This window comes from Micromys minutus (genome assembly GCF_963924665.1).
Source record: "Micromys minutus genome assembly, chromosome: 5".
NCBI classification, from domain to species: domain Eukaryota; kingdom Metazoa; phylum Chordata; class Mammalia; order Rodentia; family Muridae; genus Micromys; species Micromys minutus.
Genome location: NC_137974.1, coordinates 54,124,843 through 54,140,800, shown reverse-complemented (window position 1 = coordinate 54,140,800; position 15,958 = coordinate 54,124,843). Strand labels below are relative to the sequence as shown.

The window sequence follows — 15,958 nt, the reverse complement described above, 5'->3', positions numbered from 1 at the left end:
TGCTAGCCATCATTACAGAAACAGTCATATCTTCTCATGCAGTGTCAGCTTTGTCCCTGAGACAAGATGGCCAAGACCAGAGTGTAAATACTTAGCATACTGGTTACCAGGGCTACTTTCAACTCTGTTGCTGTTGTCAGTGACCTCTCTTCCACTATCTGCATGTTCCAATGTGATTACACCCATGAAGAGTTGCACCAGACAGTCAAGGTTGGGAACAGGAAACCTATTATGAACAAGAAGGCTACCTCCACTCTGAGGAGCAAGATCCCACTGATATCAAAGCTGACAAGTACACTGGCATCAAGAATGTGGTAAAGTAGACATCAGAGGGCACCCCTCAGGGATCCTGGGTTATATACACTACAGACTAGGTTGTCTCCTCTGACTCCCACAGCAATGTCACTCTCGACTTTTGATGCTGAAGTTTGTATTGCTATTACTCACCATTTGCCAAGTTCATTTCCTGCTACATAACAATGTGCAGAAACTACAGAAACACACAGTAAACTTCAAGGTTCACAAGGCCTTTCATGAGTAAGAAACTCTCACCCTTTCTCACCCTCCCCAGCAAGAATATCAGAGGATGAGAGAAGCCCTCAGTGCTGGCAAGTTCTTGCTAGCACTCAACCCCAACATACACAGCACTTCACTTCACTGTTTCCATCCCAGACCCTCAGCAAATGGAGGAACACTTAGCAACCCTGCTCTCTCTGAAATACCAACAACAAAGTTTACTGTACCTAATAAGAATGACGTAGGAAAAAAGAATGCATGGTAAGATTGGAGAAAACATAAGAAAAATTTTTAAGAGCTGTACTTTGCAAGATGGGCAGCAGGAAAAATGTGATTTAACTACGATAGCTCTGGTCAGCCAGAATGTGGCTCTCAATCCCCATTAAAATGATAGGTAATGATATATTTCACAGAAGAAAAAAAGTTGAAGCAGGAAGTAAGGAATGGAGGCAGGCAGGAAAGCAGGCAGACAAGAAAGCAAATAAATATTTGAGAATTAGACATTTTATTAAGAAAGGTAATTTGTGGGAGTGCAGGTAACATGGTGCTCTCTGTTTTAGTCCCATGGACTAAACCACCAGTCATTGAGCACACATAGAGAGACCCGTGGCCCCAGGCGCATATGCAGCATAAGACAGCATTGTCTGGCATGAATGGAAGAAGAAGCCTTTGGTTCAGTGAGGGTGCATTTCCCTAGTGTAGGGGAGTGCCAAGGCACTGAGGTGGAGAGGGTGATTGGGAGTGGGTGTACCTTTGTGGAAACAATTGGAAGGGGAGGAAAAATGGGAAGGGAGAGGGGATAACATTTGGAATGTAAGTACAGAGAAAATCCAGTAAGAAAAAAGAGAAGGAAGTTAATTTGTAATGAGTATGTAAGGGGCAATGAGAAGTAAAATTCTACTATCTGGGGCAAAACTACCACAGCAAATGTACACCTGCTACCACCTACTGCTGCCTCCATGCTGTGGTAACATCACACACCAAACACATGCTTTGAAAATCAAAATGACTTCAAAAGACAGGGTATGAATAATATAAATTTTCAGCAGCACAGGTTCCAAAAATTTTAGAATGATAAAATAATATGTAGCAGGAAAAGGTGACAAAATTTTTTAATGTTAACAATGAATACTGAGAAACTATGAAGGAAGGAAGGAAGGAAGGAAGGAAGAAAGGAAGGAAGGAAGGAAGGGAGGAAGGAAGGAAGGAAAGAAGGAAGGAAGGAAGGGAGGAAGGAAGGAAGGAAAGAAGGAAGGAGGAATGGAGGGAGGAAGGGAGGAAGGAAAAGAGCACTGCACTAATAAGATGTTTTCATAAAGGAGAGGAAGATAGGTCATTTCAGTAATACTCATGCCATACAAGAATGAGGAGTGTGTTGGTCGACTTTATGAAAACTTGACACAAGCTAGAGTCCTTTGGGAAGAGGGAACCTCAAGTGAGAAAAGAAAGGTCTGTGAACAAGCCTGGGAGGCATTTTCTAGACTGATGATTGATATAGGTAAGCCCAGATGACTTACCGAGCATCACCCTGAACCTAGATGCTGTAAGAAAGCAGGCTGAGAAAGAATAGGAAGCAAGTCAATATTCAGCACCTTTCCTTGGACTCTGCCTCAGCTCTAGATTCCTGCCCTGTTTGAGTTCCTGTCTTGACTTTCTTCACTGATAGAGTATGATGTGGAAGTTGGACAGACCCATGGCTCCAGCTGCATATGTAGCAGAAGATGGCCTTGTTCGGTATCAATGGAAGGAAAAGCCCTTGGTCCTGCCAAGTCCCCAGTAAAGGGGAGCACCCTCATAGAAACAGGGGGAGAGAGAATGGGATCGGGGATTCAGGAGGAGAAACCGGGAAAGGGAATAACATTTGAAATGTAAATAAAAAGTTATCCAATTAAAAATAAATTGATCTCATTAATACTGCAGCTTTATAGACAGTCAATTTAAAGTGGGACACAGAATCTAGTAAATTATACAACATATCTATAAGCATGCTATACTAATGTAATTTAAATTGCATAATTTTATTCCTGATTCTTTTGTTCCTACAGAGTTCACTTTTACTGTTTCCAAGCACAACATAAATACTAATACAGTAATCCTTAGACTTGCATTTGGGACCTATCATATCTTTTATTATTGAGGACTATTATACATCAATAATAAGTGCCCTAAGAAATCCCATAACATAAGGTCCCCCTTTTTAAAATTTTACAAACAATAAATTTAACAGTTTTGTTTAAGAAGTTCAGAATTCACAAAAACAGTAACACCAAAATTGCAGCTGAATAGAGAAAATCTAGTTCTAACACAAGAAAACTTTAGTTCCCCTAAAGCATCAGTGCAGGAGACTGGGTATGATGGTATATACCTTGCATCCCAGCAATAGAAGGGCAGAAGCAAAGAATCTGAATTCAAGGCCAGCCTGCTCTACAATAGTGATTTTCAGGACAACCAGGGCTTTACAGTATTGACTTTGTTTCAAACAAAACAAAATATCAGTGCAGAAACCCAAATTACAACATCACAAATTATCAACAAAATGGATGGGATATTGAGGAAATCTTGCATTTAGCAAGTTTTCTGGTCATACACTTACATGTCATAATTAAAAGGATCCAAGATGTAAGCTATATTATCATAATTAGAACGACACCGTTCCATTACATGAGGAAAAGTATAATAGCACCTCTCTCATTTGATACTAGATTTGAATAAACATTTCTTTAAAAGTTCATGTGACATCAGACACACAAATGAATAAGAATCGCTGCTAAAAATTCCCATCAAAATTCCAACCCAGTTCTTCATGGAACTGGAAAGATCAATGTGCAATTTCATATGGAATAACAAAAGACCTAGAATAGCGAAATCCATCCTCAACAACAAGAAAACATCTGCGGGAATCACTATCCCTGACCTCAAGCTATATTACAAGGCAAGTGTGCTGAAAACTGCATGGTACTGGTACAGAAATAGGCATGTGGATCAATGGAATAGAATAGAAGATCCAGAAATGAGCCCTCAGGTATATGGTCACCTGATTTTTGACAAAGGAGCTGCAAACATTCAATGGAAAAAGGACAGCCTATTCAACAAATGGTTTTGGTCCAACTGGCACTCAGCATGCAAAAGAATGAAAATAGACCCTTTCTTATCTCCTTCTACAAAGCTCAAGTGTAAGTGGATCAAAGATCTCCACAATAAACCAGATACACTGAAACTATTAGATGAGAAAGTAGGGAAAACCTTAGAACACATAGGCACAGGAGAAAATTTTCTGAATAAAACACCAATGGCTCAAGCTCTAAGGTCAAAGATTAACAAATGGAACTTAATGAGATTGCAAAGTTTCTGTAAGGCTAAGGACATTGTCAAGAAAACAAAACGTCAGCCAACAGAATGGGAAAAGATCTTTACGAACTCCACATCAGATAGAGGCCTAATATCCAAGGTATACAAAGAACTCAAAAAGCTAGACACCAGAGAATCAAATAACCCTATTAAAAAATGAGGTACAGAGCTAAACAAAACATTCTCAGTTGAGGAATATCGAATGGCTGAGAAATATCTGAGGAAGTGCTGGACATCCTTAGCCATCAGGGAAATGCAAATCAAAACAACCCTGAGATTCCACCTCACACCAGTCAGATTGGCCAAGATCCAAAACTCAGATGACAACAGATGCTGGTGAGGTTGCGGAGAAAGAGGAACACTTCTCAACTGTTGGTGGGGTTGCAAACTAATACAACTACTCTGGAAATCTGTCTGGCGATATCTCAGAAAATTGGATATAGTACTACCTGAAGACCCAGCTATTCTACTTCTGGGCATATACCCCAGAGACACTTTAATACACAACAAAGATATATGCACCACAATGTTCATAGCAGCTCTATTTATAAAAGCCAGAAGCTGGAAAGAACCCAGATGTCCTTCAGAAGATGAATGGATACAAAAATTGTGGTACATTTACACAATGGAATACTACTCAGCCACCAGAAACAATGACTTGACCAAATTCTTAAGAAAATGGCTGCATCTAGAGAATATCATCCTGAGTGAGATAACCCAGTCACAAAAGAACAGACATAATATGCAGTCACTGATAGTGGGATGCTAACCCCAGAGGCTCGCACTGCCCCAGAAACAACTCACAGACTGTATGAAGTTCAAGAAAGAAAGAAAACAAAACAAAACAAAACAAAATAGTCATGCTCAATCCTTACCCACCAAGAACACATTGACAAATTCTGGGTTGTGCCCTGTATTACATGTACTGTCTGCTCATTGTAAAAAAAAAAAAAAAAAAAATCTTTACACACCAAGAAAACTTTGACTATTTCCAGGGTGCATCTTGTTTTACATGTACTTTATGTTCATTGTTACTGGTGGGATCTTTATTACACTATCAAACCTTTAAAAAAAAAAAAAAAAAAACAAGTACTGACAAAAATGTATTGTATAATTTTATGCAAAAAATGCTTAAAATCTGCACATTTATCTTTGTTTTGTAAAATAGTTGTTAAAAAAAAATCGCTGCTAAAGAACTGTTCTATGTTTTTAATCTGCAGGCATACCTGTACAGTTACCTACTTAAAAAGACCAAGTCATTTGTAATCTAAATACAACCTAGAAATTAAGCTTTTAGATCCAAACTGGAGCTTGATAATGTAAGTTGCCTAAAAAAAAAAATTTAAAAAGACTATATACCTGGGTTGGGAAATGAAGGGGAGAAATTTTAAGTTATCAAAGATTTCTATTTTCTCACACAACACTTTACTCAGAAAATACTATTGAAAAATGTTTTGGCAAAACTGCCAACTTTATCAACATATGTGACACATAGCACAGCTGTTAAAGAAAAATAATATGATCACTGGATCACTCAGCAAAATTGTTAAGTCTAAAGGTTTAAACAAATAGGATTAGCTTTCAGTACAGTGTAATATACACTATCAATTACCATACTTACTAGGTAAAAAGAACACAAAACTATGGCATTATTTCATTTAAAAAATTGTATAACTGTCCATTTTATTGCCTGATTGTCTTTCTGTTCCCAATAATACCCTTTATGTACTTTCACCTTAAAAATAAAATCTAAGCACTCAGCCCTAATTGGGATGTCTTTATCAAACCAATCCCTTCAAGGCTCAGAGAAGGCAAAAATAGTGTCAAAGCCAGAAGTGGTAGATGATTCGAGAAAACAGGATCTTCCAGAGAAGACAGTATTGATTCCCACATGAGCTCAAAGGCTGTGACAGCACACACAGATCTACAAGATTCAAATGAGACAAATCCCAGCACAACAAAAGGGAAGTGGACACAACATCCTACTTCTGACCAAAAAGCTATTTGTAATTAATCTGAGGTCAGAGAGGGAAAATGAGTTTCCTCAGTGGTGTGTTGCTGGGTGTAACAACCACACTCCAGGGCAGGTCTCATGCTAAGGAGCAGCTTGCCAATACAAAATGAATTCCATGTTTCTATGTATAACATTATTTGAGTAAATATTTAATATCTAGGAAGGAGAGTTTCCTGTTTTCAAGTAGCAAATCAAAGTTGAAAAGAAATTTTCCAACAGCCCCATACAAACCACCTTTTCTTACTCTCTAAGACTCCCAAGAGTATTTTAGATAATTGTATGAGCTTTAAAAGCCATATTGGAATAGGCATGTTGGTGTATGTCTTTGAACCCAGCACTTCAGAGGGGGAGAGAAAAGCATACAAGCTAACCTGGGCTAGAAAATGGGACCCTGTCTTAAATATAAGTAGATGTATTAGAAGCTAAAATGATTACTTTGTCCTGTTTATAAACATGTTTAAACAGCTGTGTATTAACCACTATATTAAGGTTAGGTTTAATAGTATGTGGTCATGTATGTGAAACCTAAATATAAGACATTATTTTTAAATTGCAACTCTAATCCTAAAAATATTGTTCCTGTGAACAAATCATACTTGAACAAACAGCCTTGGGAAGGGCCTTAAGTTTGACTGACAGAGATCTGATCTTATCTAACAGGCAAATACGCAAGATCTCAGAGATACAAGTATTCAGTTTTGTTCAACTATACAAATGATAAAATTCCACTGGGAAAAATCCAAGTGGTTCAAGTATTTGTCTACTATTCCAGAAGGAAAAGTCTAAAACGAACTGAATATACTGAGCTAGCTAACCCTGTAAGAGAGTGGTAAGCAAATAATCCTCTAGAGTGTAAAGAAAGCTCTGGTTAAATACTATATACAAATATAAACTGTAAACAGGTACAAAGGCCCCCTGAACAAACTAAATGATTCCTATTCCCAATGCCCTCTACTTACTTCCAGATATATGACAAGGAGCAAGTTACTTAGCATCTCCAACTCTATTTGCTCATCCTCAAAATAAAGATTACAATCAGGGTGGTTACCTCATTGGGAAAGTCAAGAAATTCAAGTAAAATATGTAAGCACTGTGCAGCATATATAACTGAGTAATACTACCTATAATAAGGTATACTAATCTCCTTTCAAACACAACCTCTCAAAATTATCTTACTGTAAAAAGAATTCCAAGATGCCTGTGCTTGAGTAATGGTCCACGTGGGTGTAATATCCAAGGAATGCCCACTTGTATAATTCAGTTAGCATCCCATCAATGGGTGTCAATAGTAGTTTACTCTCAGTACACTACCATGACTGCTAATATAGGCTTTATTCAGCAATAGATAAAGCAACTTATTTTCTTCAAATGACCACACAAACATACTAAATAACATTTCAAAATTAAATTTCATATCTAACAGTTTATACCAAGTTCTTTATCTCTAGAGTACAAAATTCACAGATATATATGATATACACACTTCTAATCCATGTTACATAAATCACTGTAGAAAATTTTTCAAGACAGGAGTAAAAAGTTATTACTGAAACATTTTAATTAAATATTAATATATTCAATACTTCAAGATAAGAAATTTGGATGTATGTACAGAACTGACAGTTCTGTAACAGAATTTCACTGTAGAAATCAGAGGATCTCAACTTGAGATATACAAAGTAGCTACTCTCCCATGTGTTAAAACTGTAAAACAGTCATTCTGTGTAAGATTGGAAATGAAGACTATGTTGTACACATCACATGCCTTTGTTCAAGTGACTATCTGTTCAAAAGTTACTCAACAAAAGCCCTGCTGCTTTCCAAATGCCCACATAATAGACTTTAAAAAAAAAAGAATCACAAATCTAAGTTGCAATTCAATTCTGTAAACTTTTCTAAAAGCATTCCAGTGGTAAAGCAGACTTGCCACTAAAATCAAATAACTCCACCATTTATTTTAAAACAATATGCAGACCTGCCTTTAGAGAGACATAAAATAATGTGGGGTTACATTTAACAAGTACCATTTTGTTTACACATGAAACACTGTATCATTAATCAGCAAACAACTCACAATGACCACATCCACAATACCCTAATACTTTATCACATTCAAGTAACCCTAAAAGGGTAAATTTAATGCTGAACAGCAAAACTTAGCTAAAATCTTATCACTGACATAAATTACCCATAAACTAAAAATAAAAGATGTCTATGGCATTGGAATGAATACACTCTCTGCCTTGGAGCTAATACTTTAATTTTCAAGAACCACAAAGAAAAAGATCAAAACTAGTCAGTAACAATGCAGCGTCTAAAAGCAATAAACTCAAAATTAAGTTATAAATAATTTAAAGCATGTCATGAAGATATATTAATAATTCATCAGATAAATAATTTACTAAATAATCAAATAAATAAATAATGAAATACATAAATAAATCAGCAAATAAATAATTCTGCAAAATAACCTAAACAATAAGCCACCCAAACAAATCACAACCTATAAAAGTGCAGTGTTTTCTGGATTCTGATAGTTTTAAATAAGCAAATGTACACAGAATAGATCAATCCTTGTTAGAATTAGAAATATTTGTCAATGCTATTGGAAAAATCCTCATTTTAATACATAAAAACACATTTTCAATTTTAAAAGCAACACAGAATTAGTTCTTATAAATTATTAAAATGATTATAATGTCCACCTCTGTATTTTGCATATATCTTTAATGTATTTTCCCCAAAACAAATGGACATGAAATATCCTTAAACTTCTTTTCAAAAATATACTTACAGTGTGAGGGCACTTCAGCCTTTCTGACGGTTTTCCTGTCTTCACCGAGCCATTAGAATTTTCTGCAGTAGGACAACAGCAAGCACAACCTTGGTTAATACAGACAGCATTTCGTTCATACAAGCCATAGCTTAGAGTACATAAAATAATAAAAGCAAAACCACATTACTCACAAACTATATCAAGTTCTAGAAATTCAGCCTCAGCATTAAGCTTTCTCTATGGAGCTGACATAGAAGCTGTAACAATTCCCAGGATTTCAGATGTGAAGACAAAACTTAAATGTCAAGGTAGCTGGCTGACATCTGAATTTAAGGACACTTAAGTATCCTTAAATCTTGGGGAAATTACAATGAGATCACTTAACTCTTACAGTCAGAATTTAGTCATTCTAATTGGCATACCATAGGGGTCAACTATAAGTAAGATATAAATTAGTCTGCACTGAACATTTATCTAGTTTCTCATGTGTTCCATTAAATGCAGAATTCTTAAAATAGTCGTGATTTGTCCATAAACTTTCAGGATTTTGTTAGCGTTTTATTCTTCGCTTAGTTAACTCTGAAGTTATAAACACCTTTTAAAGCAATACTAAACAGTAACATAATCAAAAAAGCTATCAATTTTTTTCAAAAATACAAAAATGTTCTGCCATACAATATGCAACCTTTAATGTTTTATAGTTTGCCTTAAAGCTATCAAATGTTTCCTAAACAGCATCTACTCTTATTAAAATAACTTGAGGGGCTAAAGAAATACTTCAGTGGTTAAGTGGGGAAGACAGGAGTTCCATTCTTAGCCCCCACAAAAAAAAAAAAAAAAAAAAAAAAAAAAAAAAAAAAAAAAAAAAAAACAGAAAACTCACAAACAGCTCACAAACACCTACACAACTCCAATCCCAGGGTAATCAATCCAATGCCCTAGCCTTTTGAGACACCTGCATTCAATAGGAACATACTGCCACACAGAATTAAAAATAACTTTTTAAAAAACACATGTCGTGGCTATTCTTGCTTGTCAACTTGACTATAATTAATTTAATCATCTGAAGTGGGAGGAGCCACTTTAATCCAGATCTTTTGAGGTGGAAAGATCCTCCTAATCTGGAGCCCACCTTCTGCTGACCCCACCATTCTTATCTGGGCCAGCTCTCCACAGCCCCATGCTTTCCTGGTCCCATAGTTTTGTTCATAATGTCTATTCATAGCAACAGAATAATTAAGACACTGGTCCTTCATTGGTTTTAATTTTCATTTTTGTGGGGATTTTATTATGCTTTCTTTTTGTGTTTTAGTTTTAAAGAAAGAGAATTAAACATACTGGGGTGAATAGGAAGATTAGAGTGTATGGTAGAGGAAGAGAAAACAATCAAATAAATATACTTATATAGTAGTATTTTCAATAAAGAGGATAATAGTCACAAGGCGTGATGGTACACACTTTAAATACCAACCCTCAGGACATAGAGGCACTGAACCTCTGCTAAGTTTAAGGCCAGCCTGCTCTATGAAGCAAGTACAAGAGAGTCAGGACTCTGTTACACAGAGAATCTATGTCTCGGGGTGGGGGTGGGGGATATAACATTCAAACAAACAAACATTTTAAAAACCCATAAAAGTCATATATACTAAGTTTTATACTTCTAGCAGTACTGGTTTCTAGCTGAATGGAAAACCAGATATAGCGATCACATTATGATACAAATTCAAAAGTTATTGGCAAATCATGTTGTACTTTACTATTTGGGTAGCAATAAACTATAGTGTACACATAAGTAATATACAAACAAGTGCAGAACATTTGGAAACAATGAGAATACTCAAAAGCCATTTATCAGTCTTAGGGTATGCCCCTAAAATGGTGAATGAATTTATATTCTAGTGTACAAGGCTTGGAAGAGAATCTATCAAAAGTCAAGAACTATATGAAGTTGCTATTTCAAAATATATTCTAATATAATCTAATTTCTAAAAAAAAATCACAAGTATCTCCTTGCTATTACCCCTTTGCAGTCATGCCTACTAGTCACTTTCCCTATGTATCCCTAATCTCAATTAATCATTAGTCCAGGTTTTAACATTTTGTCATTTTGATACTGCAACAATTCTCTTGGAATGAAATCATAAAGTATCCTTTACCCAAACCCTACTCCAGTAGTCTGTCTGCCTGTCTGCCTGTCTGCCTGCCTGCCTGCCTGCCTGCCTGCCTGCCTGCCTCCCTCCCTCCTTCCCCTGCCCTCTCTCTCTCTATCTCTCTCTCTCTCTCTCTCTCTCTCTCTCTCTCTCTCTCTCTCTCTCTCTCTCTCTCTCTCTCTCTCTCTCTCTCTCTCACACACACACACACACACACACAATGTGCATGTATTTATCTATGTATAGCACATGCAATTAACAAAAACCAACATAATAGATTAAAATTCAGAACATTCATTCTTTGAAATATTATTTAGTGAAAATAGTTTAAACAACAAAAGGTTACACATCTAACAGTCATAAACTAAAAATATGTAAAATTTTCATTCAATGTAAAAGGTAGAGCTACAGCAAGTCAATTCTTTTAAACAGAAAATAAATTGTTCTTTTAGATTTATCTTAAGTGAGACTAGGACAAAAAGAAACCATGTAAGAACTCCTGAGCTGTCTTTGCTGAAGCATCAACCCCAACACAGCCAGTGTGTTAGAGAAAAGCCTAGAAAATACAGTAAACGTTTTAACCACACTCTTACAAGTAGCAACAATGTATGGCTACTATAAAAACTTCTAGACATTTACTCTGAATTTGTCTTTAATTCATCACAGAGAAGTGAAATCATTTTGTCTCTCAACATTGTCTTTGTTACGATACTTTGAAAATCACTGGTCTGAAATACCAATAGAGGGGTTGCAGATGCCTTAGCAGTTAAGAGCACTGGCTTCTCTTCAAAGGACCTAGGTTCAATTCTCAGCACTCACATGGTAGCTCAAAGCCATTACTAACTCCAGTTCCAAAGGTTCCAAGGCCCTCTTCTGGCCTCTGAGGATACCAGTCATTCATGACACCTATAAACATGCAGGCGAAACACCCATAAAAACAAACAATATAAAAACAAACAAACCATGTGTCTTCTGATATAAATAAATCAACATTAGGAATATAAAAGAGAAAAGAAACTGCATATATAATATTCAACTAGCTAATGGAAGACAGAAGGAAAAAGACGAGAGAAAGCCCAAGAAGTTGCGGAGTTGGCATACACAGAGGAAAACCAACAAAGAGATCTTGACCCTAATGAGGGGCCTGTACCAACCTGTCTTCTTACTTTTACATATGCTGTGTCGTATGTACACTTATATTCACACATACAAACGTGTGCAGAAACACTCATACACACACACTGTACAAATAAAGAATTACAACAGTATATCAGTAAGAACTGGAATATTTTCAATTGTTTTGAAAAGGCTTCTAATTTCCAATACCTATTCTCTTCAATATGAAGTGAGCTACATCCGTCAACAAATTTATCTCTCAAATACAACGAATTCCTTTACTTTCAGATGCAGTTCTTTTGAAGATGTTGGTGCTTGTGCTTATACTAGACATTCTAAATTTATCTCACAAGACAGTATCAGTTAAAATATTCTGAAATGAAATGTAAATTTAAAATCTACTAAGTAAACTAAAACTATAGCATCATACCCATAAAGAAAAACATAATAACCTTCATATATTGTTGGGTTTTGTCAAATATTTGATTTATAACTGAAGCATCACATTAGCTCCATGGAATTCTGGCTTTATATTTAAAAAAAAGATTCAGTAATAGCTAAAAACCTAGATAGTAACACCATGTGAGAAAATATATATATACATATATATGCAAAGAAAAAATAACCATGTAATGTAAAAATAATATTTAAAATCCACTCAATGGCAACTTACTAATCATGCTACCATAAAATTGAAAAGACAATCATTAGGCATACATAGCAAACTAAAAAAAAAAAAAATACACTAACCTACTTGACTCAGGGCCACCCAATTCAAATAATTTAGCAAAATTATGTTTCAATGAATTTGCTATTGGAGTTGCTAAGATTCACACACACACCTACCTCTAAGAATACAGAAAAGAATTTAAATAGAAAAAACAACAGATTAAGACTTCCATCAAAGTAATGGCTACATGTAGCTAAAAACCTGTCAGCAATACTTAGCCGGGAAGAATAAAGGATTATGTTGCTAGGAAGATGGTTCAGTCTAGAAAGTATTTATCGCCCTCATAAAAGGCCAGGCACAGCAGTGTGATCCTAGCACTAAGGAGGAACAGACCTGAGGATCTCTGGGGCTCACTGTACGGCTAATGTGGCTGAATCAGTGAGACCCAAGTTCATTGAGAGATACTGTCTCAAAAGTAGAGCAGAATGACTGAGGAAGACACCAGATGTAGACATGCATAAATACATCCATGTGTACACCCATGCATGTATAACAGAGAAAGAGATTAAAGCCATTAGAGAAAAAAAGTGGTAGAATTCTCAAATTAGAAAGTTCTCTGCATTACTGATGCCTGTTCTGTATTGATAGAATGCCTGAGAAAACAGCAAACAATCTAGTAGTTTAAAACTGAATGTAAGTTGGAAGCTTATGGGGAAGAAAACTGCTACTTCAACTAGATATTAATGTTCAGCATAGAAGACTATTTGTCAAACTCTGACAGCTCAATCCAAGCTTAAATACCAACCCAGCCTAAGACAAATGCATGAATGAACGAATACACGGTGACGTTTGAGATTTTACTGTTATCATTATACCATTTGTACCCCAGTTCCTTCAATGTTTACCTTAAAGCAGGCTTTAAAACCATATTCACTTACATGGGCACATTCATGTACAAAACATGTTCCCCAAATTATGACTTTTTTCATTTTAAATATGAAAGTTAAATAAGTAAACAAAAATTTGAAGAACACAAAATAAAACTTAATGTACATTAAAAATGGATTTTAAATTGCAAAAGTAAATCATAAGGGTATTACTTTTTTATTTTCTTCATAAAAAGGGGGGCTTACCTCTAAATTTGTCAACTTCAATGAGGATGTGAGCATTAATAACTAAAACCACAATATCTAAATACTAAAATCATGAATCAGTATCACAAGCACTTATTCCAAAACATCTCAAACAGGTGCTGCATTAGCCACCGCTCTGGAAATAAAACCCCAAATTAGTATATTAATCAGTTTTCTTCCATGTGAAATATGTTGCTGTGTAATGATGCTCATACCAATTCTTTTCCCACTCTAAAACAGCCCTTTAAAATTCACACCTGAGAAGAATGCAGCCTGTTTGGCATGTCTCTAAAGAGTTGACATAAAAGTCAACTGCTCAAATCAGAATACTATACTTTTTACAAAATAGCTCACATCTTATATTTGAAAGAAAATATGTGTAATTTTTACAGTTAGCCAGCTATTATTTCCTATAAAATTGAACACATCAATAAATTAAGAGTACCTTTCTATACCACAAACAGACAGAGATACAAACACAGACACAGACACATGTCCACACCTACACATTAACATAGTTCCAGAGTACAAACCCTGGGCCTCACACATGCTAGACAAGGCTCAACACTGAGCAATATTTCCATGCTTTTCTCCCTTCTTTCCTTCTTCTTTTGTTGTATCCAGGTGTCCCGGGCAGTGTTTACTTGAACTTTTGATCCTCTTGCTTCCATCAGTCAAGGACCTGGGATTTCAGGCCTGAACTACCAGGCTAGGTTCTTCTGAAACTTTTGAAGTAACATTTTATTTTTAAATGGTTAATTCTTAAAATTCACTACATATTATTCTACAGAAGAATACTTGCTAACTACTTTATCAACAGCTTTCCTATCAATTAAGAACTAACACTAGTGTTAAGCTGTAAATATTAGCAAGAAAATCAAGTAGAAATAGTTCATGCCTTGTTCTCACCTAATTATAAAAATTATCTTAAAAGGTTATGTGACTTACTTCAAATTCTATATACTTAAAATCATAACTATTCATAATTATATATCTGAACTGAAATTATAATAAATTAAATATTCTGAATTTAAATTATCATTATGAATTTTACAATTAAGCCATTCTTATAATTCTTATAATTATGAAATCTTTTAACAAAAAAATTAGATCTAAAATTCTACGACCTTTTGTAAACAAAGTCATTAATTTTCAGCCCTCTTTTGATTAGATTGACATTTACATGTAAAGATATATAGGTTATTATTTTTGGATTTAAGTTCCTACTAACAAGTGTAAATAAAAATCATTAACTAAAGGTTATTTAAAGTTTTTCAATTTAAATTAGGTTCCCTAAACTTGGATAATTTTTGGTAAATGCTTTTTGTTTAAAAAGTATAAACTGTCATATAATTATAAATGCAATTTAAATCTGTTACTTAATTTAAGATAATTTAAATTCAAAGACATCAAGACTAGTTATTATAACTTAATTATACTATGTTTGAGATACTTGTTCCCATGTCACTTTAAGAAAATCTAAGGTTATATACCATTTCCATTTCATTTTACTGTCATTTTATTTTATATTAAAATTAATCCTTGTGTTCTCAGAGGACTGCACTCATTTTCAAACTTCAATAACATTTGTAAAATGTCTATAGTCAACTGTCACCCATAACAAATATGTTAGTCAATAAGAACTCTAAGTATAGTTTAAGAATAAACTTCCTAGACTCACTTTAAGAGACCAAATTTTACTTCATGGACAGTTACTGATTGGATTGATTAAACTAACTGATTTAAACTAACATAATCAAAAAAATTACAACAAAACTCAATGTAACAAATATCTAAGTAAGAGAAATACTTTGCATTCTGCTGTAGAAACAATGTTTTCAGTATTTTTGCTACACAAAAATCAGATAAACAAAGTAGTTTAGTAACTCTTTATACTGGTTTTTATCTTTATGAATTTAATAGTTACTGTTACTTGGTGCAGTTCATTCACAATTGCACATAATAGATACATAAACAACAAAAAGGCATTTATATCTCTTTATAGAAAGCCAAGGTATCTTTTGATACATGAAGATAGGTAAAAAAAAAAAATAAATAAACATGCTTTACTAAGTCTTGCAACAAACTTACTACCATGCTTTTCAGGGTGAAATTTTAAAAACCATCTTAAGAAATGCACATAGTATCATTACAATATCTGTGTTGTTGCCAATTAAAATTTATATTAAGTAAAATTTATATTGCACCTTCTAATTTAAATAAATGTAAAAGAAT

The 15,958-nt window shown here is 34.7% G+C and overlaps 1 protein-coding gene across 2 annotated transcripts in view; it reads right to left on the bottom strand.

Annotated features, from left to right (window-relative positions):
- The window catches only part of TBC1D5 (TBC1 domain family member 5), a 446,523-nt gene that overhangs the window by 397,595 nt on the left and 32,970 nt on the right, over positions 1-15,958 (bottom strand). For both annotated transcript variants that reach the window (XM_080917354.1, XM_080917355.1), the window contains exon 2: positions 8,673-8,734. The gene's annotated coding sequence lies outside the window, so the exon portion shown is untranslated. The remainder of the gene's footprint in view (positions 1-8,672; positions 8,735-15,958) is intronic.